The 26,644-nt window shown below is 44.6% G+C and overlaps 1 long non-coding RNA gene across 4 annotated transcripts in view; it reads right to left on the reverse strand.

Moving 5' to 3' along the window:
- Nucleotides 1-8,686: 8,686 nt before the first annotated feature.
- LOC123369597 overlaps nt 8,687-26,644 on the reverse strand; it is a 79,928-nt gene continuing 61,970 nt past the window's right edge. For all 4 annotated transcript variants that reach the window (XR_006579097.1, XR_006579100.1, XR_006579099.1 and 1 more), the window contains 3 exons: nt 25,238-25,449; nt 23,949-24,022; nt 8,687-9,603 (listed from right to left, as the gene is read on the reverse strand). This is a non-coding gene — a long non-coding RNA (uncharacterized LOC123369597). The remainder of the gene's footprint in view (nt 9,604-23,948; nt 24,023-25,237; nt 25,450-26,644) is intronic.

Genomic DNA, 26,644 nt, shown 5'->3' on the forward strand with positions numbered 1-26,644 from the left:
CAGTTTCTTCAGAACAATAAAAACCATTACAAAACACATTTCTAACATGGTTTGACTACTTCCACACTGGCTAACCAAGCAAGGTTCAAGTTTTTTACACTGGCTTTGAATAATGTTTAAAATAACACTTAGCTTTTCAGCTTGGGTACTCCTCCTAGGGCCATTCCAAAATAACATTTCCCAGAGTTCCAAAAGTCTCCCTCTTCCGTTACTTCCTAGAAATTTATATTTTAAAATAGCTGTCATTATCCTATCTAATCTGCCAATAGAGGTGAATCACTCAGTTTCATTTGCTAAAAGCTGAAGTAATGAAGAGCCATATATAACTGGGCCTGATTACTAACATTATTTTGTATAATTCCATTCTTCTCCCAGTGATTTTCCAGCTGGAATTCCACCAGCCCCTTTTCAGCCATTAAAAACATCTCCTTAGTTGAGGATTAGACCACTGAAATGCAAAATCCCGAAACTAAGATTGTCAGTTCATTTCATCTACGTTGCAATAAAAAATACCACCCCCTCAAGTTTCAGCGGATCACTTTTAAACACAAACCACTCACTTGGGCTTGGGAGAGAAAAGATTAACCCTTTCATTGCCGAGTAGAACAAGCCCAAGCTAGCCGAAATGCCTGCCTCTGTTAAAGATACACCTGTGCCCATTTAACACAAAAAAAAAGCCCAAAAATAAACCGGAGGGAGTGGGAGATAGTGCCTTCTTTACAGCTGCCCTAGGGTGTGAAGCACACGTCTGAAAGAAATAAGAATTTCATGCTTGTCCTCTTTAGATCCTGCTGTACGTCTTCACTCCTCTTTGCCAAAGCAATTCCCTAAAGAACCTGAGAAACGGGAGGAATAGATGAGGGTTAAAACAGGAGCAGGATCAAGAAAGTGGTCTGCCGATGGAGTTCATGCTAGACTTGGTGCAGTATTATTTAGTTGTGACAGGAAGGTTTACAACATGTGATTTAGAAATCCTGATAGAAGAGATTGTTTGCACTGCAGATACAATCTGAAAAGCTTGAACAGAAATTACCCATGGAAACTAAAAATCTAGGGGTTATTAAATGAAAAATATAATTTTAAGAAAAGATGAATCAAAGAGTTAAACAATGTACTTCTGATAGTCTAGGGAGACTGCTGGTATCAGGTACAACCAGGAGAGAATACACCAACTATGTCAGTAAGTCAGTCAGTCTACAGGTTAACAATAGGTATCTCATTCTGCTCTGCAGAAAAGTGTTCTAAGTGTAGAGTAATTTATGTAACAGATAATGAAAATTCCTGATATGTTCCACTGAAGTTACAGGACCAAGATTAAAAAGGAGGCTGTTTAAAACAACCCCGACCATTGCTTCCCTCGGTGCCTTCTGGTTTTTCATGAAGATCTCCACTAAAGTAAACTGCCGGCAACAGCCAGGAGAAAACAGAGAACTTCAAATCAGCTAGGCATAGGAATTTAATGAGGAAAAAGTGAATGATATTGCAAAATGTTCAAACACACTTTACTAGATTCCCAAAAAGCCACAATCCCACAATTGAGGAATAAGACCGTATTGATTAAAAAACTGCCTGGTTTAGAAAGGAAGTGACAGCAGCTATAAAAAATACAAAAAGTTATAGCAAATTGAAAAAAGGGGAAGTTGATAGTAATGAGTATAAATCAGAAGCTAGAAATTGTAGAAAATTGATAATGGAAGCAAAGGGTCATAAAGAGAAGTCTTACTGCTGAGGGAATTCTGTGCCACTGCGCAATGCAGAATGTTGCAGAAATTGTGCACGCAGAATTCCCACCCCCCCAGAAATGGGCTGCAGTGCTGCTAGCCACCACTAGGGGCCACTGGACCTGGCAGAGCCCAGCTAGCACATAGAAGACGCTGTCAGGAGGAGGGGGAGGAGGAGCTGGAGGGTACCCGGCAGCCACAGTTCCCCGCACGCTCTGAGAGAAGGAGACGGCAGCGCACAGGAAACGCTACACAAACCTGGGACCAAGCATCAGGCTGTTCTTCTTTGAGTGCTTGCTCATATCGATTCCAATTAGGTGTGCGCGCGCGCCGCGTGCACGTTCGTCGGAAGATTTTTACCCTAGCAACACTCAGTGGGTCGGCTGGGCGCCCCCTGGAGTGGCGCCGCTATGGCACCGGATATATACTCCTGCCGACCCATCCGCCCCTCAGTTTGTTGGAACAGTGGAGCGCGGCTTAGCTGACCTCCACTTCCCTAGCTACTCGTAGTTCTCTCGTTCCTTGTTGTGTATATAAACACTTTTTATATAGTTTACTTTAGTTTATTACTTTATTACTTTATAGTATATTTAGTATAATAATAGTTAAGAGGGGTTTGGGGAATAGCCCCTTCTCCGTACCCGGTGCCGGGGCCCATGCCCAGTTCACCGGGTTTCAAACCGTGCTCGGCCTGCCGCAAGCCGATGCCGACAGGAGACCCGCACAACTCCTGTCTGAAGTGCCTCGGGGAATCGCACCTGACAGCTAAGTGCCACATTTGCAAGGCTTTTAAGCCAAGAACAAAAAAGGAGCGGGACATTAGGCTAAAACAGCTCCTCATGGAGGCGGCTCTCACCCCTCCGCCTTCGGCACCGAGCACTGGTCACTCTTTGAGCAGAACCACCTCCTCGGCACCGGACCGTGCCGGTACGGCCAAGACTCCTCGGCACCACCCGTCGCCGGCACCGAGGCCGGCTCGACGCTGCTCCCTCTCCCCAAGGTCGAGAAAGACTAAGACACCTGCTGCTTCCATGCCACCTGCACCGCAGCCAGAGAGCTCGTCCAAGTCGGACCGCCCGGTGCTGACACCCGCCGCGGCACCGACGACGTTGCCACCATCGATTCCGGTCCCACAAGGGCCGTCGAGTCCGGTGCCTGTCAGCTCCCCGGCTAGACCCGTGGTAGAGCTTACTATCCCGTCCACGCCGGAGACTTTCTCAACGGCGAGGGATCTGATTTTAATGACAAGAGTCAACGCTGCCTCTGCCCCCGGCACCGCCGGTGCGGGCGATACAGTCTATAGGCAAGCTGGCCTTGATTCGGCCACCCTCTGTTGGCACAGCAGACCGGCACCGTTCAAGATCATGGTCCCGCAGATGTTCCAGGTCCCGACGGCGCTCCCGCTCACAGTCCCAGCACCATTCTCCGCTCTGGTACCGGTCGCACTCGCGGCTCCAGTTGGCATCCCGGTCGCCAGCCCGCTATTCCCGGCACCGCTCCAGGCACCGTGACTCCCGTAGCCGCTCCCGCCGCTGAGCCTCGAGAGCATAGTTGACCTCCCGGCACTGTTCCGGTCGCAGGTCCCGATCTCGTTCCCAGTACCGGTATGCCTCCTGGTATCCGGTGCGGAGTAGAGCTAGGCCAGCTAGAGACATGGACTCTGCTCAGGGCCTCTCCGCTCCTCCATGGCCTTCCAGGCACGCTTCAGAGTCGTCCCGCACGGACACCTATTATGCGCAGGACTGTGAGTCTGATGTGCCCACCGGGGTCTTCCAAGAGGCACAGGCCCAGGACCTAGGCCCACACCAGTGGGCCTTCTGGACGCCTTGGGCGTACCACCAGGCCCAAGGGGCACCAGTAGTCCCGTCCCGCTCGGCACCATTAGAGCACCGGGTGCCAGAGGCGACAATCAGCCATCCACCTCCAGCTGGTACGGAGGAAGCTCCAGTCCACCCACCGGACTCCCCAGTCCCACTGGAGCAGGAGGTTGCTCAGGAGCAAGAGGCCACGCAGGACCCTCTCGTCCCAGGTGTCTCCTCTTCCTCTTCTCCCGACGAGGCGGTGGCAGGGACATCCTCCTCGAGCCCTCCTCCAAATCGACCTGAGGGCCCACCAGGACCTCCTCAGGAGGGTAGCACTCAACATGAACCTCAACATGAACAAGGTCCCAGAGGTGGAGGACCCGGTAGTGAGCATTCTGTCGGCTGATGCTCCCACCAGAGTGGCCCTACCGTTCATTCGTACCATCCAAGCCAATGCCGACACTATATGGCAATCGCCGGCCTCCATCCCACCTACGGCCAGGGGAGTCAAGCGTAAATATATGGTGCCCTCTAAGGGGTACAAGTATTTATATGTCCATCCTCCTCCCTGCTCACTGGTCGTTCAATCAGTTAATGAGAGGGAACGCCATGGCCAGCAGGCGGCAGCCCCAAAATCTAAGGAGGCTAGGCGAATGGACCTGCTCGGCCATAAGGTGTACTTGGCGGGTGCCTTACAGCTCCGGGTGGCGAATCAACAAGCCCTCCTCAGCCGCTATAATTACAACACATGGGCGGAGGTGGGGAGATTTACGGAACTACTCCCTCGGGATTCCCGCCAGGAGTTCGCGGCCTTCTTGGAGGAAGGAAAAAAGGTGGCCAGAACTTCCCTCCAAGCCTCGCTCAATGCAGCCGACTCAGCAGCCAGGACTCTGGCCTCAGGTGTTGCCATGAGGCGTATCTCATGGCTTCAGGTTTCCAACCTCCCACCCGAGCTGCAGTACACCATCCAGGACTTGCCGTTCGATGGTAAAGGCCTCTTCTTGGAGAAGACTGACCCTAGGCTGCAAAGCCTGAAAGACAATAGGGTCATAATGCGTTTGCTAGGCATGCACACGCCAGTGACCCAACGCAGACCCTTCCGCCCCCAAACTCCCTGTCCGTATTTTGTGCCTAGAAACAGACAGGTGGCACGGCCGATGTGGGCGTAGACGCCAATCAGGACCCCAAAGGGCCAAAATCAAGGTCCCTCGAAACCACCAGTGGGACCAAAATCTAACTTTTGAAGGTGCGCCCGAGGACGGCGTACCAATTACAGGCCAGGATCCTTCTCTTCCCTTCTCCAACCGTCTCTCCTACTTCCTCCCGGCGTGGTCCCAGTTAACCTCAGATCTCTGGGTCCTACGCACGGTGGAATATGGATACCGCCTCCAATTTGTTTCAACCCCACCCTCCCACCCCGTCCCTCTTCAGGGACCCCTCTCACGAGCAATTCCGCTTGCAAGAGGTGCGGTCGCTCCTTGCCATGGGGGCTATAGAGGAGGTGCCAAACAACGAAAAGGGCAAGGGGTTTTACTCCCGTTATTTTCTAATCCCCAAGTCAAAGGGTGGTCTCAGACCCATCCTAGACCTGCGAGGACTCAACCAGTTTATGGTAAAGTTGAAGTTCCGTATGGTATCCCTGGGGACCACTATCCCGTCCTTGGATCCTGGAGATTGGTATGCTGCCCTCGATATGAAGGACGCATATTTTCATATTGCCATTTTTCCTCCGCACAGGAGGTACCTCCGTTTCATAGCCGACCATCAGCACTTCCAGTTCACAGTCCTGCCCTTCGGCCTTTCCACAGCCCCAAGGGTATTCACGCAGTGCATGGCCGTGGTCGCTGCATATCTCCGCCGACGTCGGATACACGTGTTTCTGTATCTGGACGATTGGCTCATCCGGGGGACCTCCGAGCCACAAGTCGCCCAGCATGTGGGCGTCGTTAGGGACCTATTCACTCGTCTAGGCCTGGTGATCAATATAGAGAAGTCCTCTCTAGTTCCCACACAGAGGTTAGACTTCATAGGAGCGACCCTAGACTCCAATCTCGCCAGGGCATGCTTACCACAGCCGTGGTTTCAAGCAATGGCAACAATCATCCGCGGTCTGCAGAATTTCCCCGACGACCTCGGTTCGCACTTGTCTCAGTCTCTTGGGCCACATGTCTGCATGCACGTTCGTAACCAAACACGCCAGGCTCCGCCTCTGTCCGTTACAAACTTGGCTCAACTCGGTATACCGCCCGAGCAGGGACTCAATAGACACAATAGTCACCATTCCCCCGAGCACTCTAGGATCTCTAGACTGGTGGCTGACTCCCTCCCTGGTGTGTGCAGGGCTACCGTTCCATCCGCCTCAGTGTCCCTGACGACGGACGCGTCTTCTCTTGGCTGGGGTGCGCACCTCGGAAGCCTTCGTACGCAAGGCCTCTGGTCACCTCAGGAGCTGATGCTGCACATAAATGTCCAAAAACTGAGAGCAGTCCGCCTAGCGTGCCAGGCGTTCCTGCAACATTTACAAGGCCGCGGTGTCTCAGTGTTTACGGACAACACAACGGCCATGTACTATATAAACAAACAGGGAGGGACTCGATCTTCCCCCCTTTGTCAGGAGACCATCAGACTCTGGGACTTTTGCATAGCCCACTCGATAGACCTGGCAGCATCCTTTCTCCCGGGGGTTCGGAACATTCTGGCGGATCAACTGAGCAGGTCGTTCCTCTGCCACGAGTGGTCGATACACCCGGATGTTATTCATTCGGTTTTCCAGAGGTGGGGATTTACCCACATAGACCTGTTTGCTTCCTGCGAGAACAGGAAATGCCAGATGTTCTGCCTTCCAAGGCCTCTCACTGGGGTCGATCATGGACGCATTCCTGATGCCGTGGACGAACCTGCTACTTTATGCCTTCTCGCCGTTCCCGCTGGTTCACAAGGTCCTGCTGAAACTCTGCAGGGACAGAGCACACCTAATCTTGATCACTCTCCAGCATGGCCCAGGCAGCACTGGTACACCACGCTACTCGATCTGTCACTAGCCAACCCGATTACCCTGCCACTCCACCCAGACCTCATAATGCAGGACCACGGCAGACTTCGCCACCCAGACCTGCAGGCCCTTCACCTCAAGGCGTGGCTGCTGCATGGCTGAACCAGTCAGAGTTGCATTGCTCTGCCTCAGTACAGCAAGTACTCCTGGGTAGCAGGAAGCCTTCCACCCGGTAAACGTATCTGGCCAAATGGAAGCGTTTCTCCTGCTGGTGCGGGTCACACAGTGTTATCCCCCACTGAGGCCTCGATCCCAACCATCTTGGATTACCTCTGGTCTCTCAAACAGGAGGGCCTGGCGGTATCTTCATTGCGGGTACACTTGGCGGCCATCTCTACCTTCCATCCGGGGGCAGTGGCCGCTCCATGTTCTCACACCCTATGGTCTCTAGATTTCTTAAGGGCCTGGAGCACCTATACCCACAAGTACGACGCCCCACCCCAACATGGGACCTCAACCTGGTTCTAACCAGACTTATGTCTCCCCCATTTGAGCCGTTGGCAACATGCTCGTTGCTATACCTGTCCTGGAAGACAGCTTTTCTTGTAGCCATTACATCGGCCAGGCAAATTTCCGAGCTTCGTGCTCTAACGGTGCACCCACCGTATACTGTGTTCCACAAGGACAAGGTGCAGTTACGTCCACACCCGGCATTCCTCCCTAAAGTGGTATCGGCATTCCATGTCTACCCGGATATCTTCCTTCCGGTCTTCTTCCCAAAGCCGCACTCATCATGACAGGAGCAACAATTGCACTCCCTGGACGTCTGTAGAGCGCTCGCATTTTATATCGAGCGGACAAAATCATTTCGTAAAAGGCCCCAGCTCTTCGTCGCAGTGGCAGACTGAATGAAGGGTCTACCTGTCTCATCCCAGAGGATCTCATCGTGGGTAACGGCGTGTATCCGTACTTGTTACAACTTGGCTCATGTACCCTCGAGCCACCTCACCGCACATTCTACCAGGGCTCAGGCTTCATCTGCCGCCTTTCTGGCTCGTGTACCTATCCAGGAGATATGTCGTGCGGCTACCTGGTCTTCAGTCCACACCTTTGCTTCACATTATGTTCTGGTCCAACAGTCCAGAGATGATGCAGCCTTTGGCTCAGCAGTTTTGCACTCTGCAACATCTCACTCCGACTCCACCGCCTAGGTAAGTCTTGGGAATCACCTAATTGGAATTGATATGAGCAAGCACTCGAAGAAGAAGAGACAGTTACTCACCTTTGTAACTGGTGTTCTTCAAGATGTGTTGCTCATATCCATTCCAAAGCCACCCTCCTTCCCCACTGTCGGAGTAGCCGGCGAGAAGGAACTGAGGGGCGGATGGGTCGGCAGGGGTATATATCCGGCGCCATAGCGGCGCCACTCCAGGGGGCGCCCAACCGATCCGAGTGTTGCTAGGGTAAAAATCTTCCGACGAACGTGCACGCGGCGCACGCACACCTAATTAGAATGGATATGAGCAACACATCTCGAAGAACAACAGTTACAAAGGTGAGTAACCGTCTTTTTCTCCCTCTGGATCCCTGGGCTTTGAAGGCAGGTGTCTAGTCTAGGGGTGGCCCTGTGGCTGGGCTCTGCAGGGAAGGGGTGCAGGTACCTGGACAAGGGGGGGGCCCCCACATCTGACCTCTGTGGGGAGGGAGTTTGGATGTATTGGCAAGGGGGGGGCACACAGCTGGGCTCTGGCGGGAGGGGTTGTGGATATCTGAATCCCAGCTGGGTTCTGACGGGCAGGGGGGCAGAGAAACAGGAACTGCGTTGTCATAAGGGGTTGTTTGTTTTTTTAACTCTCTAGTCCTGGGAAAATTTTTGTTACACACATTCTTGCTGACAGGTATTTTGAAATAAATTACCAAAATAATTGAAATTGGCATGATTATGCGGTGTTATTTTGACAAAATTTGCAGCATTTTAAAATATCGTGCGCAGAATTTTTAATTTTTTGCACCAAATTCCCCCAGGAGTAGTCTATGACCAGCAGATGTAAGGACAATAGAAATAATTTAAAAGTATATTAGGAACTAAAAAGAATCCTAACAAAGGTACTGGTCCATTACTAGATGGAAATGGTAGAATTGTTAATAATAAGGCAAAAAAAGCATAAGTGTTCAATAAATATTTCTGTTCTGTATTTGAGGGGGGGAAAACCCATAACAATCTCATCATATGATGACACTCTTTCCACTTCACTTGTATCATAGGAGGATGTTATGCAGCAGCTACTAAAGTTAGACATTTTTGAATCAGCAGGTCCAGATAACTTGCACCCAAGAGTTTTAAAAGAGCTGGCTGAGAGGCTCACTGGACCATTAATATTGATTTTCAACAAGTTATGGAACACAGGAGAAGTTTTATAAGACTGGAAGTAAGCTAATACTGTGCCATTATTTAAAAAGGGTTAACAGGACGAAGCTGGGTAATTATAGGCCTGTCACTCCAAAATCAGTACCAGGCAAGATAATATAAATAATTTAGGACTATTATTCCTGAGCTTGGCTCTACCTTGGCTCATACTAAAGATGGCTATCAGGGTCAGTTTGACACAATTCCCTGAATACAAACAGTTTTAGTAATGAACTTTTTTGTTTCCCCCCAAACAACAAAATTATTAGGTGGAGTTGAAACTTTTTCTGTTCACAGATAATTCATAGATTCCAAGACCAGAAGGGATCAGTGCGATCATCTGTTTTGCCCTCCTGTATAACACTGACCATATAACTTCCTCAAAATAATTCCTAGAGCATATCTTAGAAAAACATCCCATCTTCATTTTAAAATGAAGAATCCATCACAACCCTTAGTAAGTGGTTCCAATGGTTAACTATTCTCTCTGTTAAAAATGTACACCCTATTTCCATTCTCAATTTCCAGTCTAGCTTCAACCTCCAGCCATTAGATTGTCTCATATCTTTTGCTGCAGATCATTTTTCTTCCTTTCCTTCCCTGGAAATTACCTCTGCTCATCACCTTCCTCTTCCAGAATCCATAGTTATGGCTAGCACCATGCAGTATGGTAACCATCATCTGTGGATTTAAAAAAAAAAAAAAAAAAAAAAGCACAATGATCACTGCAGGAAGTGCTATTAAAACCAGTAATTGTAACATTTGGAACTGAATGTACAGCTTCTCACTTGCGCACCAAAATTTAGGCACCCAGAATCACTAGATACTTGTGAAAATCCAGACCTTATGACTCCATATTTAACCACCAATATTAACTGCCAGATTTTCAGAGGTACTGAACACCCATAGAGCCTATTGACTTCAATTTGACTACATTAGTGCCTCTGAAAAATCAGGCCACTAATTTGTGTGTTTAATTTTCAAAGTGCATAAGTAAGGCTAAGATTTTGTCACAAATATTTTTAGTAAAAGTCAGGGACAGGTCACGGGCAACAATGAAAAATTAACGGAAGTCCATGACCTGTTCCTGACTTTTACTAAAAATATCCATGGGGGCTCGGAGCTCCAGGGTCCCCCCTACCACCCGTGGTGGCCAGCAGCTTTGGGGGTTCCCGCTACTGCTTGGGAGCTGTGGGAGTCTACCTGCTTCCCGCAGCTCCCTGTCTCCACAGGTGGCAGGGGACCCTGCAGCTCCCAGCCGGCGCTGGATTCCACGACTAAATTGCAGCCTTATGCATAAGTGACTTAGAAGCCTAAGTCCCATTTTGAGTAAGGCCTAAGCCAGTGAGGAACCTAACTAAACCAAACTTTTAACCACATTTGAAAATTTTGTCCAAAAGTCTCACTCTGCTTTTGAACACTTACTGAGAAGTAATGATGGCATGTCACAGGCCCAGTCACACACCCACTGAAATCAAAGGGAAGAGTCACCTGGCCTTCAGTAGGGAATTAGAGCAGATCTTTAATAAGGGCTCATCTTACTAACATGTGTACTTTTACAAATTACAGCAAAGTACATATTCATTTGTGCTAAAAATTCTTGTAAATAATTAAAATCAAAACACTCCATCACTACCTCTACAGAAGGGACATCTACCTTTAGAACTGATTGACTACTTTATATTGCAAGGAACAGCACCTCTGAAGATAAATGGCTAAAAGTACTGTATTTCTTCAAGACCCAACAAAATAAACAACATAACAGGTCATGAGGTACTAAAATGTATTTGTAACTAAATTCATGATATACAGACAACTTTAAAAAAAAAAAACCTCAAACCCATATTTGTCAAAACAAATGAAGGAAAATATGAATTCTGTGATATAGTATGTTTGATTTTCTTTTTATATAAAATTCAGTTATTAGCTAATTCACAAAATTCAATGATCCACAATGGGCCTCACAATTAATGAGTTTCTACTGTACATTACACACAATTTGCATTACTTTCAGATAATTAAAAGACGCGATAATTAATACTTCTTTTTCTGTTTATTAAATCGTGCCCAGAAGCTTGACTTGAAAAACCTTTTCACTGTTTTTCTTATTCCAAAAATAGTAGTAGTTTGGTTCTGACATGTAAAAAAACTCAGCTATTAAACCAAGGTATTGCTTTAAATTCATCTGATATTTTTGAAAACAAAAACAAAAGGAATTTTGTTACAATACCAGCATATTAACTTCCTATTTAACCTAATCACAGTGTTTAATTCTTGCAGAGGTTTCTTGACAAGAGGACTTGAATGCTAGTGAAATGAAAAGCCAAAGTTTAACAAAACGTTTTCTGAAACTGTATTCTTTAGTATTCCCTACTTCTATATTGAAAACTATCTAAAAAGCCGAGTGACATTTATTGTGTGTTAAAAACGGAAAACAAAATATTACCTTTTCTCTGATTCTTAAACAAAAATAAAATAATTTTTTGTACTGTTTAACCACTGTTTGTGAAAACTCCAGAATAGCAGAATGACACACTAATGTTTCTGACGCTCCTTTTTTGTAACATACTGAGACCAATGGGTTTTTTATCCATGTTTTCTTCAAGTCAAAGGTTCAGTTATTAAGGTAAAGCAAAGACCAGCAGAGTTTACCCAGAGTTCCTCTTCATTTGGCAGATATGCATTCCCTCCCCTCTCCCACTTCAAAGGTTTTACAATAGTATTGCTTATTGTGGAACTAATTAAATTCTTAAACAAAACAAAAGTCAGAATCAATGTATTGCTTTGCAAACACACCTTCGCCTTTCTTTTTTGAAAAGGAGAGAAACATATAGCAGAAATGTTAACTATTTTCACCTTTTCTAAAAGTCTGATCAGGTTAGAGAATATGGTAGGCAAGACATTCATTGCTTTGTCATTTTTATTTTTTGAACTTTAAAGTTTAGTTGAAAAGTGTACTGTGCATTGTTGGTGCTAGTAATATATAGCATGCAGTTGATGGGGATATTACCCAGTATGTAAGAGGACAGTTGGCTGCAGATCAAAAACAATAGATTAGCCCCAGATTTAAATGTAAGACGATGGGGTTTCCTTTTATTTTCTTCAAAATTGGAGAATATACTATTTAAAAAGTGCATAAATCCATCTGCATGCTTTGTGATAAAATAAAAAGCAATACACATACATTACATATCAGACAGACTATAAGAAGAATGATCTGTCACAGAGTTAATCATGGGTTCAAATTGACACTCCTTACACACCCAAAACTCCCACTGACTTCAGTGGAAACTGAACTCTAACAGATAAGGAAGTTGACTCAAAGCAGTTGTTTGTTCCTGTGTATACCTGCCACCAACCACATAGAAATACGCACTTGTGGGAAAACTGCCCTGAAAAGGCGGTTCTGTCCAGCAAGCACATGAATACAGATGCGTCACAACAAGCCATTTGGATTGCCCAAATGAGAAAGCACACCTGCAGGCTGATTTAAGAGAGAGACACAAAAAGGCTGATGTTTTGGGCAGCTGGAGCTCTTGGATTTGCAAGAATCCAGCCAGTTACAACATGTCCAACTCGGTAAGGGGCTGGAAACATGCCCCCCTCCCTCGAATCTTGGTTTCTAGGAGAGTTTGTGGTATTTTGTAGCAGAGTAGATGCAGGAGTGAGCAGTCAGAACTGGGTCATGGGTGGTCAAATCTAGTGGTCACAGCAGGAGTCAGGCTGAGTTGGGTCCCAGAGGGCCAGAGGGCAAACCATGAGTCGGGCGTCAGGAGGCAGGCAGGGTCACCCACAAAGGAAAGCATATATAATCTCCTTTCCTGTGGTAAACAGTGTCCCATAATTACAATGATCACTCACTCCTGTCAGGTATTTACCCTATGTCTATGCCTGCCTTCTGCACCTGCTTTCACTCTTACTTAATCTTTTCCTAACTAGTTATTTGTATTGTTTCAATGGAAGTCAGTAACAACATGTGCAGGCCTGGTCCTTCATGCAAAGAAAATAAATTCCTAACCTAATTTTCATAGCAAGCTGAAAGACAGATCTGAAAAAAGACAGATTTTAATTCTGGCACTGATTTTTAATCTGACCTTATTGCCTTTGATTCTTTTGTCTCAGTTTTATTTCTGTTAATCGCCCAGAATGGGATTTTCAAAAGCTCTTAAGGGCAGTTTTCCCAAGTGCATATTTCTAGCTCAAAGAGGCTACAAAGACAGAAAACGCAATAAAAATGGGGGATTTTAACTATCCCCATATTGACAGGATACATATCACCTCAGGAAGGGATGCGGAGATAAAATTTCTAGACATAGTAAATGATGGTTTCTTAGAGAAGCTTGTCCTGGAACCCAGAAGGAGAGAGCCCATTCCTGATTTAGTCCTACCAGGAATGCAGGATCTGGCCCAAGAGGTGAATATAACAACCCATAATGTAAATCAATTTAATATCCCTGTAGGGGAAAAAATGCCAAAAAAACCCCGTCCCAGTAGCATTTAACTTCAAAAAGGGGAACTATACAAAAATGTGAAAGCTAGTTAAAAGAAAATTAAAAGGAACAGTCACCAGGGTGAAATGCCTTCAAACTGCAGGGAGAGTATTTAAAAACACCACAATAGAGGCTAAAACTAAATGTATACCCCAAATAAAAAACAGTAAGAGACCAAAAAATGCCACCATGGCTCATCAGCACAGTAAAAGATGCAGGTAGAAGCAAAAAGGCATTTTAAAAAATTGGATGTCAAATCTTAGTGAGGAAAACAGAAAGAAGCATAAAACTCTGACAAGTCAAGTGTAAAAAGTACAATAAGACAGGCCAAGAAAGAATTTGAAGAGAAACTAGATAAGGACACAAAAACTAACAGAAAACAAATTAAGTACATCAGAAGCAGGGAGCCTGGCAAACAGTCAGTAGAGCCACTGGATGATCAATGTACTAAAGGTACACTCAAGGAAGACAAAGCTGTTGTGGAGAAGCTAAATGAGTTCTTTGCAGTGGTCTTCATAGCAGAGGATGTGTGGGAGATCCCCACGCTCAAACCATTCTTTTTAGGTTACAAATCTGAGAAACTGTCCCAGACTGAGGTGTCAATAGAAATGGTTTGCAACACGTTGATAAATTTAACATTAATAAGTCACCAGGACCAGATGGTATTCACCTAAGAGTCCTGAAACAATTCATATATGAAATTGTAAAGCTACTAACTGTGGTATATAACCTCTCTCTTAAATCAGCCTCTGTGCCAGGTGACTGGAGGATAGCTAATGTGACACCTGTTTTAAATACAGGCTCCAGAGGTGATCTTTACAGACCAGTAAGCCTAACTTCAGTACCAAGCAAACTGATTGAAACTATAGTAAAAAAAACAAAATTATCAGACACAAAACATACATGATATGGCAGGAAAGAGTCAATACAGCTTTTGTAAAGGAAAATCATGCCTCACCAATCTATTAGAATTCTTTGAGAAAGTCAACAAGCATGTGAACAAGGGTGATCCATTTGATATAGTGTACTTGGATGTTCAGAAAGCCTCTGACAAGGTCCCTCATCAAAGGTTCTTAAGCAAACTAAGCAGTCATGGGATATGAAGGAAGGTCATTTCATGGATCAGTAACCAGCTAAAAGATAGGAAACAAAGGGTAGGAATAAATAGTCAGTTTTCACAATGGAGAGCAGTAAATAGCAGGGTCCTCCAAGGACCTCTATTGGGACCACTGCTGTTCAACATGGAAAAAGAGGTAAACAGCGAAGTGATAAAATCTGCTAACAATACTAAATTACTCAAGATAGCTAAGTCCAAAGCTGACTGTGAAGAGTTACAAAGGGACAACACTAAACTGGGTGACTGGATGACAAAATGGTAGATGAAATTCAATGTTGATAAGTGCAAAGTAATATACATTGGAAAAAATAATCCCAACTCTACATACAAAATATGGGGTCTAAATTAGCTGTTACCTTGGAGGTTACAAACCTGTAACCTGAAGTTCTTCAAGATGTGTTGTCCCTATACGTATTCCACATGTGAGATACGCATGGGCACCACGTGCCTGCATCTGGAATTTCTTGCAAGTAGTGTCCATTGTCTGGGACAAATGCCTTAGCTCTCCTCACGCTTCCCTCCAAGGGCACTAAAGGCAGTGTGGGCCAATGCCTCTCCAGTTTCCCATTCCCATCTGCAGCAGAGGAGACAGAAGATGGGTAGCGGAATACTGATAGGGACCATGCATCTCGAAGAACCTCCAGTTACAGGTAAGTAACTTCCATTTCTTCTTTGAGTGATGGTCCCTATGTTAATTCCACATGTGGGAGATTAACAAGCAGTAGTCCGACAAGAGATGGGTGCAAGGACACAGAAGCAATAGCTGATTGCAGTACTGCTGTCCCCATAGCCGTAGCCACAGTTGATGACTGTACCAGGGCGTAATGTCTTGTGAAAGTACGCAAAGAGCTCCAAGTAGCTGCTCTACATATCTCTAGAACGGGTATGTCCATCGAAAACACAATGGGTCTATGATGGCCTCGTTGATAGGGAGCACAACTGGACTGGGATCAGAGGGCTGAAGAATGTCTAGTAAGATGTGCTGAGGATCCTGAATTTCCTTCCAGCTATATTTGTATTTCTGCCACTATCATGTGCATGAATTCTTGATGGTGTTCTGGCAGAGAAGGATATGGAGTGACCACTTCATCTGATGACAAGATTGTTCCCGGAACCACTGGAACTGACTCCCCTTCCTCCTCTGAATATACTGATTGGACTGGTTGCGTATGGCTGGGTGATGGCAAGCAGGACTCATGCACTGATCCTGGCTGTATGGATTAGGACTCCCACAGTCCCTAGTATTGCCAGCAAGATGGATCCGCTGGGGGGGGGGGAACCCACGGCATAGGCTACCACCAAGCCCTTTGCCACTTGTGTCTGGGTGGAGATTAGAACCTTGACCTTCTAGGCCTTCTGTCTGGGGCCACCTCTCCTCAGTGCCACAGAGACTCCTGTGGAGCCGCTCACTCAGAAGAACAGGCCAGATCCCTGATTATTGGTGGGACTGACGGTATTGATGGCTGTGTTTCAAGGGTAGCCACGAAATGGCATTGACCAAGAGAATAAGGAGTTATTTACCCCTTCACATAGCACAAGAACTAGAAGTCACCTGATGAAATTAATAGGCAGCAGATTTACAATTAGCATAAGGAAGTACTTCTTCACACAAAACAGTGTCAACCTGTGGAACTCATTGCCCGTGGATGTTGAAGGCCAAAACTATAACTGGGTTCAAAAAAGAATTAGGTAAGTTCATGGAGGATAGGTCCATCAATGGCTATTAGCCACGAAGATCAAGGACACAAACCCATGTTCTGGGTGTTCCTAAACTTTCAATTGCCAGAAGCGGGGAATACACAACAGATTGTGGATCACACAAAACTGCCCAGTTCTGTTTATTCTCTATGAATTATCTGGCACTGGCAATTGTTAGAGAAAGGATACTGGCCTAGATGAACCATTGATCTGACCCAGGTTGGTCGTTCTTATGTTCTTCTTATCTCATTACATTCTACTCTTCTATAATTCATCATAATTAGAAATTTATAACATATATTAAAAGGCCACCATCATCACAAGACCCAAAAGAGGTTGAGGAGATCGAGTATGGGGGGTCAGGGAAAGTGTTCATTTAAAAAAATACTCGGAAAAAAATTACAGGCATTTAAACTGAGGATGGAAAGTTTGAGATGTTGGTCAAATTTTGTAAAAATGGGTTCTGTCTCCCATGGTTCTGATCTTACAAAGCAATGATACGTAATGGAAAATGAAGGCACTCAAACCTCACAGAACCCAGAGCAGTGGAGTAATAGTGATGTGGCAGTACTGTGTATAGTTAACTGAATTTTCAGATGCTGGGCAACTTTGGAGTCAGTGCTGGAACATTCAAAAATGTTATTATGAATGGCAAGAACACGCTGAAAATAAAGTTTTTTCTCTGTATCTATAGTGAGACTATTGAAAGTTCATAATTTTTCCTCCTTTTTCCAACATTAACGAATAATTCTGATATTCCTCAAATCAAAGAGAGAAACTACTGGCTTTTAAATATGTAGTTTATGCTTCTGTTCTACAGCACAAAATGATGATCCATCAAGTTTAAGTCCTACAGGTGAAAAAATGATGGAGGGAAGGAATTAGAAACTAAGATCTCAATCCAGCAGAACACTTATTAATGTGCTTAACTTTAAGCCTAATCCCATGTTTGTAGTTAAGCACATGCAACAGGATGCCCAGCCAATTCTTCCAGTGCAGGATCCAAATTAAAAAAATATTTTATGTCAACAGCTAATCATATTTAACTGCCTTCAACTTCTATGAACTCCTCTTTGCAGACTGTCTATCAGGTCAGAAGAGAGGTTTGATCCAAAGTAAGACTATACTGCAGCACTGCTTTTATATTCACCAAAAGCTTGTTCAATCAGCCCCTTTTCCCTCCACCAAAAAATTTAAAAAACTGTTGGTTCACTCTTGCAGAGATTAATGCTAGTGGGAAATACCAAGCTCATCAGACATGCAGCAATTTTATAATCTGCACAGGGAGAGAAAAATAGTTCTCGAAAGTGTTTATATTTGCTTTGGCTTCTTCCTCCTTATAATTCTCTAGCCTTGAGCTTCAACACAAGCCAAACCACGTCAAGTGAGCCAAAGGTAATGCTAAGCATGCACTGTTGAGGTCATTCTTAACCCAACTAGAGACATTTGCATATGAAAATTACAAACTGAAGATAAAACAAAAATTAAAAATAATCTTCCTGTGTGTAAAAATAAATTAATAAAAATAGAATTGTGCATAATATATTTACATTAATGGATAGTGGTTCCTATATTGGAGGATATGCTGTAGGAGGCCAAGCATTAAGGTTTAAACATCTCATTTCCTTGGAATCACAGGTTCAAACCCTACCAAGGTCAACTTAGTCCATGTTCCTTCTTCAGTAAATAAATTGAGATCCATACAATTAGCTGTCTTTCATATGTAAGTTTGGCTCAGTCTAGACTCGCAACTTATGTTGGTATAACTACATCACTTCGGAGTGTGGATTTTCCACACCCACGAGCAACGCTAGTATAGCCGCCTTACTCCCAGTGTAGACAGCAGGAGGGCTTCCTCAACTGACACAGTTACAGCCTCTTGGGGAGATGGAGTACCTACACCAATGGGAGAAGCCCTCCCATCGGGATAGATAGCATCCTCACTGAAGTGCTATAGCAGCACCACTGCAGCATTTTAAGTGTAGACAAGCCCTTTAAGAAGTGACGCTGTCTGTTCTTCATGGACATTAGAAGATGCCATGGCAATTTTCATAAGAGTGGTATTTTGCCTTGATGCCCTGGCCAGAATTTGTGATCCTACCAATATTGTGCAGCATTCTGAATACCATTTTCTAAGGTAGCAGCAGTTCAGTGGTGCTGTACTACACACAGTGTGTCTATGTACAAAAAATGGTATGTTCTTACCTCAGGTTAAAACAGCAGTGAAGACATGGCAACTTGGCTTTTAACTCACATTAGCAGGGCGAGTTCAACCCCAGGCTGCCATATAAGGCTTTAACTATCAGAATTAAGCCCACATATTTACTGCCCAGATTAATTTACAGTTCAAGTACGACATGGCAAACACATGCAAACAAGATGTTGGGAACAATTAGGGAATGCTTGATGAGCTGGTCTTAACAGCAATACCTGGAGGAGGAAGTGGGGTGGGGGAGTGCGAGGAGAAAGTAAAATGTACTTAGCTCTTGGATCTCTTAGGCAGCTCAAGTGCAATACCTTTCCTGCAATATATCCAGCAAGCTAAATTATCTGGCTTTAAACCTGTAAGTATGAAAAGAGAGAAATGTCCCCACTGTCACAGAGATATTGTATCAAGCTATTTATTAGCACTGATGATGATAAAAAAAGACGCTTGCGGGCTACATTTAAAATAAGTGTTTCTCAAACAGATGGTGTTTAAAGTAACACTAAAAATGGTCTGATTTTGTAAGTTGTGTTTATTAGTAAAGGGCTCCACTTTTTACTTTAAAAGACAAAACAATTCCTCACCTTCTCTGTTTCTCCACTTCCTCTTCCCTCTCTCCACTCAAGGTCTTTGAAGGTCATGAAAAGTGTCAACACAGACTGGGCAATGCTGACTTCCCGGACTCCTATCATGTATGTAAATTACATTACCGTGTAAAATGTTTTGCAACAACTAAGCTGTACTGCATCATTTTTCACTTCAATTGAGACAGACCCAGAAAAGGTTATGAAACACAACAATTATACGCACTGTTCATAAGTCATGGAAACATATTAAACCACTAGAAAGGTGAAGTGAAAGCTACTGCTTTGTTTAGGAATTCACACTTTTACCTTGCAACCACTTTCTCTGGAAAGAAAGAACTTTTAAACTGAACAGCCAGGTAGCAAGGTTAACACCAAACTAGGAAAACACTTGTGAGTGATTCTATTTTGTTTTTGTTTTTTACCCCCTAAAAAGTTATTTTATGCTGATGAGAACTACTTAAGGTTGAGTACTTTACTCATAAACCAGGTGCAGCCTGGGCAGCCCCCATCCTGCTCCACCTTGGACTTTAACCTGGGAACAAGTGGCTAATTCAGTCTCCACAATCCACTCAGTCCTTGGCCTGTGCTGAGACTGCCCATTATGTTGGTGTTTTTTGTGACAGGGATACTGACAGATGGAGGACACCAAATAATTTAATATGGGCTGCAAGCATCCATCTAATGGAAAGAGCTTTCAATAACCATCAAGCTGAAATGGATTGAAACAGGTTCATCTGGAAGACAGTGGGTTAGGAGCCCTATAACAAACTCTAAGGCAGGAGTCGGCAACCTTTCAGAAGTGCTGTGCCGAGTCTTCATCTATTCACTCTAATTTAAGGTTTCGCGTGCCAGTCATACATTTTAACATTTTTAGATCTCTTTCGATAAATCTATAATAAATAACTAAACTATGGTATGTAAAGTAAATAAGTTTTTTTAAATGTTTAAGAAGCTTCATTTAAAATTAAATTAAAATGCAGAGCCCCCCGGACTGGTGGCCAGAACCCGGACAGTGTGAGTGCCACTGAAAATCAGTTTGCGTGCCGCCTTCGGCACCTGTGCCATAGGTTGCCTACCCCTGCTCTAAGGCCTGGTCCATATTTAAATATCGTATTGACCGAGCTACAGCACTCAGGGCTGTGAAAAATTTTGCCTCCACATGCCGTAGTTAGGACACTCTAACCACCAGCGTAGATGCAGCTACATTTAGCTATCCCTTCTCAGAGAGGTGGATTAACTACACGGACCAAAAAAAACCAACAACAAACCCTTCTGTCAACGTAGGTAGTGCACCTGCTGTAGCACTTGTAGCATAGACACAGGTTGAGTTACTCATCCCCCTGGTGCTAAACTGTGTGGACCTCTGAAGAATTACTGCACTGAGAAAGTGAAATATCCAATAAAGGGAGGCTTTTGGGGCACCTAGCTAAGAGAGAAGACTAACAACATGGAATAGTCTCATGGATGCTTGGCTAACAGTCCCATTGACTTAAGGTTGACCTAATTAGTTTAATAGCTTTAAAAACACTGGACATCTCAGTAGAATACTTCACCCAGCTCTCTACCTCCATGGAACCAATGCTTTAGGTTCCCAAACTGTGGTACATATACTCCTGGGAGTACATGAGACATCTCCGGGGGTACAAAGAAGAAATTATGTAATAGTGGGTTTATTATTTTATTTATTGCATTTTTCTAATAGACTATTCAGACAAAATTTGGTGGGAATTTGTTATATAAAATATGGTAGTTCATTGACTTTATGATGTATCAATGAGAACACCAAGTCACGGAGACACTGATGTACAGAGCCCTCACCTCCAATCACCGTACAGCGCGGGTTCAGTTGCACGGCAACTGTCCAGTTTAACTGAGCTCAGAACTTACTCAGGGTTGTTTTTTCCAATTGTATACATCGCACTATAACTCTATTCGTACATAACAGTGAAATATGGGCTGATGGCTCAAGACAGGCAGTGCTATGAAGAACACAAAGTATCAGTGGTCAGACAGGTAAGGGAACGCAGGCAACTAGTAGATCTGGAAGGGGGTATTCGGGCAGCTGGTAGATCTGGAAGGGGGTATGCAATAAGAAAAGTTTGGGAACCTCTGCTTTAGATTAATACTAAAAGGAGGGTAACAGGTTTGTGTTTGTTTTCATGTACTAAACATGTCTAGGTATGCAATGCACAGGCTATTTCATGCACGTCAGCGGTAATTCTTCCTCTTTCACATCAGGAAAATTAGTACAGAGTCATTTAGCATGGCCTCCAGCTAAACAAATAGTTTCAAGTGCAACAAGTACATATTTTACAAATGACTTGACAATAAACTTTGGTGAGTGCCTCTCAGCTAGGGAACTACAGGGATAAATGCAAACACCAGCACACACACGCACACACACACACTTGTATTAACTGGGCTTCCATTAAAAGCTGCTCAGGCAGCACTGAACAGGCCCCATCCATTGCCCAGAGTAAGACAATAAGTTTAGCCAAACTAATTTGCCTACCTGCCACCAATGATCTACAATATTAACTACATAATAGGAAGAGGCAGTATCTATTAATGAAAGCAGGTAAACGTGTATCAGAAGACCTGGGTTCTGTTACTAACTTGAAACTGACTTGTCCAAGGTCATACAAGACATCCTGGTGCCTCAGCTGCCCCATCTTTAAATAGGGATAATACTTATTTACCTTAATAAAGCACTTTTTGATTCTTGGACATGAAAGATGTTAAGTGCAAAATACTATCATTATAAGCTAATTTCCTGATGCATTTCAAATCCATCCTTGCTACAATATGTCCATCCGATAGGCAACAAAAATGTTAATGGTTCAGCTGAAATGAAGTGTGTCAGAAAACAGACAAAGGATGCAGCAGAAATACTGCAAGCCATAATAACTAGGGGGTCTCACGCTTTTTTTGCTTCTGTCAGTGAAGCTCACTGTACACACCAGGGGGTCCTTGCATCCCTCCATCCTCCCGGACCCACACCACCCTCCCATCCCCCTTTATTTCAGGGACTTGTTGCAACCCCTCCATTCCATGCTACAGGCTCTGTGTTCTCTCTTCTCTACTCCATGCCAGGGACTGTGTGCACCCCCAGTCCTCTTCATGCTCTGTGTGAACCCCCCCTTCTCCCCATACCAGGTCCCACATTCTCCCTCTGCCAGGGGTTGTGTGCGCCCTCCCCCACCCATTCTTCTTTTCTTTCTCAGTCAACATTTTTAAAGTGAATTGGGAGGACAGGCAGAGCTAAAATGAGGGGTAGATACTGTTATGCTTTAATGTGTTAATGGCTGCCATCCACCAGTTATTTGATCTGTAGACAATTACAGAGGTGGCTGAAGCTGCTAGCTCTGCTAACCGGAGGTTAGGGGTTCCACGTATCTCCAATTTCCCTCTGCTGACTTTAACCAAAATCAGTAGGGTTCTGCCGATCGATGCCTAGAACATTCCCTGAAATTTTGTAATCGATCCAAAGTGGCGTTCCACGGTTATCATATTACAGCCAAACATCCTAGCACAGAAATGCCATCAAGTTGGGTTTTTATAAGCCCCTTTCACACATAACAGCACTTCACAAATGTTAATTAAATGTAGTGACCCCTTTGGGAGGTGGGTATGTATTACTCATCTTATAGATGTATGAATTGAGGCACAATGATTTTCTCAAGGTCACACAGTAAATAAGTGGCAGAGTCCTGACTCTGCGTGCCCTCCTCTAACCATTGGACCACATTGGAATTCTTCTACGAGATGCAGCCAGCTAAAGTAGAGGTTTTTGTATTGTTTTACAGCAGCACTTATAAATGCAACAAGGAATATGTGAGGACTAATGCTATTTCATAGTGTTTCAGCGTGCACTGCATTTAATTTGTTCTGCTGAAAAGAATTAAAGGCCAAAGTCTATTTGAAGACAAGCATGGACAGAAAACAGCTCAGAGTGGTTTGGAACAGAAAAGAAAAGGAATTTCAGTTTCATTCTCTGAAAAATGATTGAGTTAATAGGAAGCGAGTGTGATTCATGCGCTACAGATGACAAGATACATTATTCAAAAAGCATTCAGCTGAACTAGCAGCCATTTTGTTTTGTCAAGCTGAAATTCGAGAGCCAAATTCAGACAGTGGTGTGGGGGAATCATTCCACTGCTTCAGTGACAGCACCTCCAGCTCTGAGACAGAGGCTCTCTCCTGCTAGAGTAGGCACATAGGGAGATGTGTGCGTACACACATACAGGGCCAAATCTTCAGCTGGTGTAAACCAACACAGCTTCTGTGCCATCAGTACTGAGGGTCTAGCCTAGATACCTACCCACCATCTGTGATGTCGACGCTATGAACTAGAAATCAGCATACTTCAGTTAAAGCCGTTTCAGTTAAACACAGACATTAAAAAGCAGAGACTCTGGCTACAGCTACACTACCACTTATGTCAGTAGAACTTTTGTCGGTTGGGGTGTGAAAAACACACACCCCTCCCCGACCGATTGATAAAAGTTTTACCGACAAAAAGTGCCAGTGTGGACAGTGCTTTGTTGATGGGTGATGCTCTCCCGCCAACAAAAAACCACTCCCTAACAAGGGGCGGTAGCTATTTTGTCAGGAGGAGAGCTCTCTCCTGCCGACAAAGAGTGGCTACACTGCGTATCTTACGATGGCACAGCTGTGCCGCTGTAAGGTATGCAGCGTAAACCTAGCCTCAGAGGTGTTTCCCCATCTCTGCTTTCAAGGCCTTAGATTGCAGCCACTTTCAAATGAACAGAGCTCCTGCTCTTGGAGCACCTGGAACAACGTTGGTGGCACCCACAGAGACCTGCCATCTGATGAGAGCCCTGCAGATAACACAGGAAATCAGGCTGGAAATATATATGCATAGATTGAGGCAACAGCAGGCAGATCAATGAGACAGCAGAACCTACCCACAATCATTAAGGTCCTCTCTTTACTCTTCTACTGCTTTGCATGTCCTGTTGATTGGAGATTGCTCCAGACCCTGCAGTAACAGACATAATCTTATGTGTTGCAGACTTATAGTGGGTCACCATCTATACTGTACATGCGTAGCATCAGGGTTGGAACTCAAGAATTTTTTGCTACAATGGATGTAACTTCACTATCTGAGCCCAATAAGATTGCCTCTAACTAACAACAGAAGTAGGTCCCTTCTACTCTCTTCAGTCCCAGCCACTAGAATGGTCACACACTGGGCCACTTCAATCTGAATCACAGCCAGGAACCATCTCCTACTATGGCAGGATGGAGTGGGAGCAGCTATACAGACTTGGACCAGGAGAGAGGACACCATCTCATCTGGTTCATTCTCCTGCCCCGCCCCGCCCCTCCCCCCCGCTGCGTGTCTGTTCTTAGATGTTCCAGATCAGAGCTCACTTCAAAGGAGATTGGAGACGACTTGAAGATTAGGCTTGAACTACCTATCCTACTGGGAAATTCTAAATCCGCAGTGTCAAAATAGACTCAGTCTTTCATCCTTTCAAGTCTGCATTCCACACAGCTCACTGGCATAGGGGTCTTTCATGGATGTTAAGAAACAGTTTATGTGCACTCTTCCTAGAAACCAATGATCCCATAACACTTTTGGTAGGAGCTGGGTGGTTTACCCGTGTCTCTTTGGCTCATGGTTAAGATAGGAAATTTTGGACAGTTGTCTGCTGCCTCCATCCCAGAAGTGACTGCACTTCAGTTGCAAAATGCCTTGGCATCCCTTGCTGGTGAAATAGAATTTTTACATTCTTCCCATTACTCCTAATCTAAATCAATCACTGCAAACTGATAATCTCTATGGAGCAAAGAAGCACTCTTCGGCAATAGCTTGACTAATGTTTTCCTTTGATAAGAGACTCAGGTAATAGAACCACATGGATGTGCTACGGTTTAATATCTCAAATATAATTAGCCAGACCTTTTGCAGAATGCTATCATGGAGCATTTCCTGGTTACCCTGCACTCAGAAAGACAACAAGGCATAGCACTCAGGATTCCATACATCTCACAGCCTAGTCCTCAGAATTGTCAGGAAATAACCACATTCCATATTCAAGGTGATCTGTTAAGGAGTAGAAAAGCCTAAGGCAAACGTCAGCACCGCCAAATTTTTCTTTTGCTTTCCAGTAATTATTTTGACTCAAACACTGGATTTAGAAACAAAAACAGGTGTGGGAGACAACTTGAATTTCTGCAGTTTGCTTACCTAAGAAAATGTGTCTTGGAGCAAACAGACTCCATGGCTTCTGTTCCGCCTTGTGGGCACTCTTCATCCCCACCAGCTATGGTCTTCTCTTGAACGTCTTCCAAGGATGACGCAGGGTCTGCTGGTTACACTAGAGGCTGACTGGATGGACCAGTGAGGATGTGCACTTTCAGCAGTGCAAACTGGAGAGTGCCCTTTTTGTCTCTGGAATCCTAATTTCAGTGGGTGAAATAATTGTATCATATCAATATATCACATCACAGGCATTTTTCCCAAAACTGCAAAACATTCTGCTACCTAAAACATTGTTTAAATATTTCCCATTATACTCATTCACTTTTCACAAAGCTAATGTACATATTTCGAAGGTGCAACTTAGGCAACAGTGTTTGAAAACGTGGCTCTGCATACACACACGGTAAGCAAACGTCAGAAAACGGATTACTTCCCAACATCTGGAATACATAAGTATCTTGTCCGGCTTTGGCTACTTGACCAGAATGTTAGTGATATTTTTAACATCACAAACCACCTGGCACACTACGGAATTGTTTGCTAGTGGCGGTAGTTAGAAACGTCACGTAATCTTAATATGGTGGAGAAATGCAGTAATTGCATAGAAATTTTCAGTGGTTGTGTAGCCTTGTAGACTGCCCAATAGACACTTCACGGTTCAGCAGCATGGCCTCCAGTGTTAGTAAGACACTTGGATAAGGAAGGACAGTTCATATGAATGATTTTCCCTGTTATCCTGAAAGCGCCGTCTGTATGGCAGGAAGGAAATACACTTTGTGGGACTTTGCATTTGAGAGTACTTGCTAGAGAGTGGTTTAAGGCACAGATCCAAGTTGGCACTCTCCTGTGGAACTGCTGGTGATATCGCTCCCCTTTAATTCCCAATACCCACCACCTCTGCTGGATGGAAAAGGGGAAAGATGGAGTATGGAACAACTCATCTGCGAGAGCTATCCCAATTCAGATCAGGCAATTATAGCATAAACCTCCACATGCCCTGAAATGACCCTGCTGGAAAACATCCTATTGCCTCTGTAATATATCAGGGAGACACTACTTCCCTAGTTGCTCACACTGTCCCTGAGGAAGGGACAGCACTAGACAGTCTGCAGCAGCTTTTCGGTTGACATGGGCTGGCAGGGAACAGCTGGCAAAGGCATGAGTATTGTGAACTCCACAAGGCAGACATGGGTAGAGATAAGATTTGTCTTTGAATGCAAAGCTCCTGGCAGCAAGGTTTTTGTTTTCCTACGTTCTATGTTTGCAAAGTACCAATACATACCGACAGTCACTAGAGCAGAAAATCATTTTTAAACCCTGATTTTCCAAGGAAAGTAGCAAGCTTCAAAACAACAAAAGAGAAGAACTGTGCATTAAATATTTGAGTTCTTG

Source organism: Mauremys mutica, chromosome 4 (genome assembly GCF_020497125.1).
Source record: "Mauremys mutica isolate MM-2020 ecotype Southern chromosome 4, ASM2049712v1, whole genome shotgun sequence".
Taxonomy (NCBI): Eukaryota; Metazoa; Chordata; order Testudines; family Geoemydidae; genus Mauremys; species Mauremys mutica.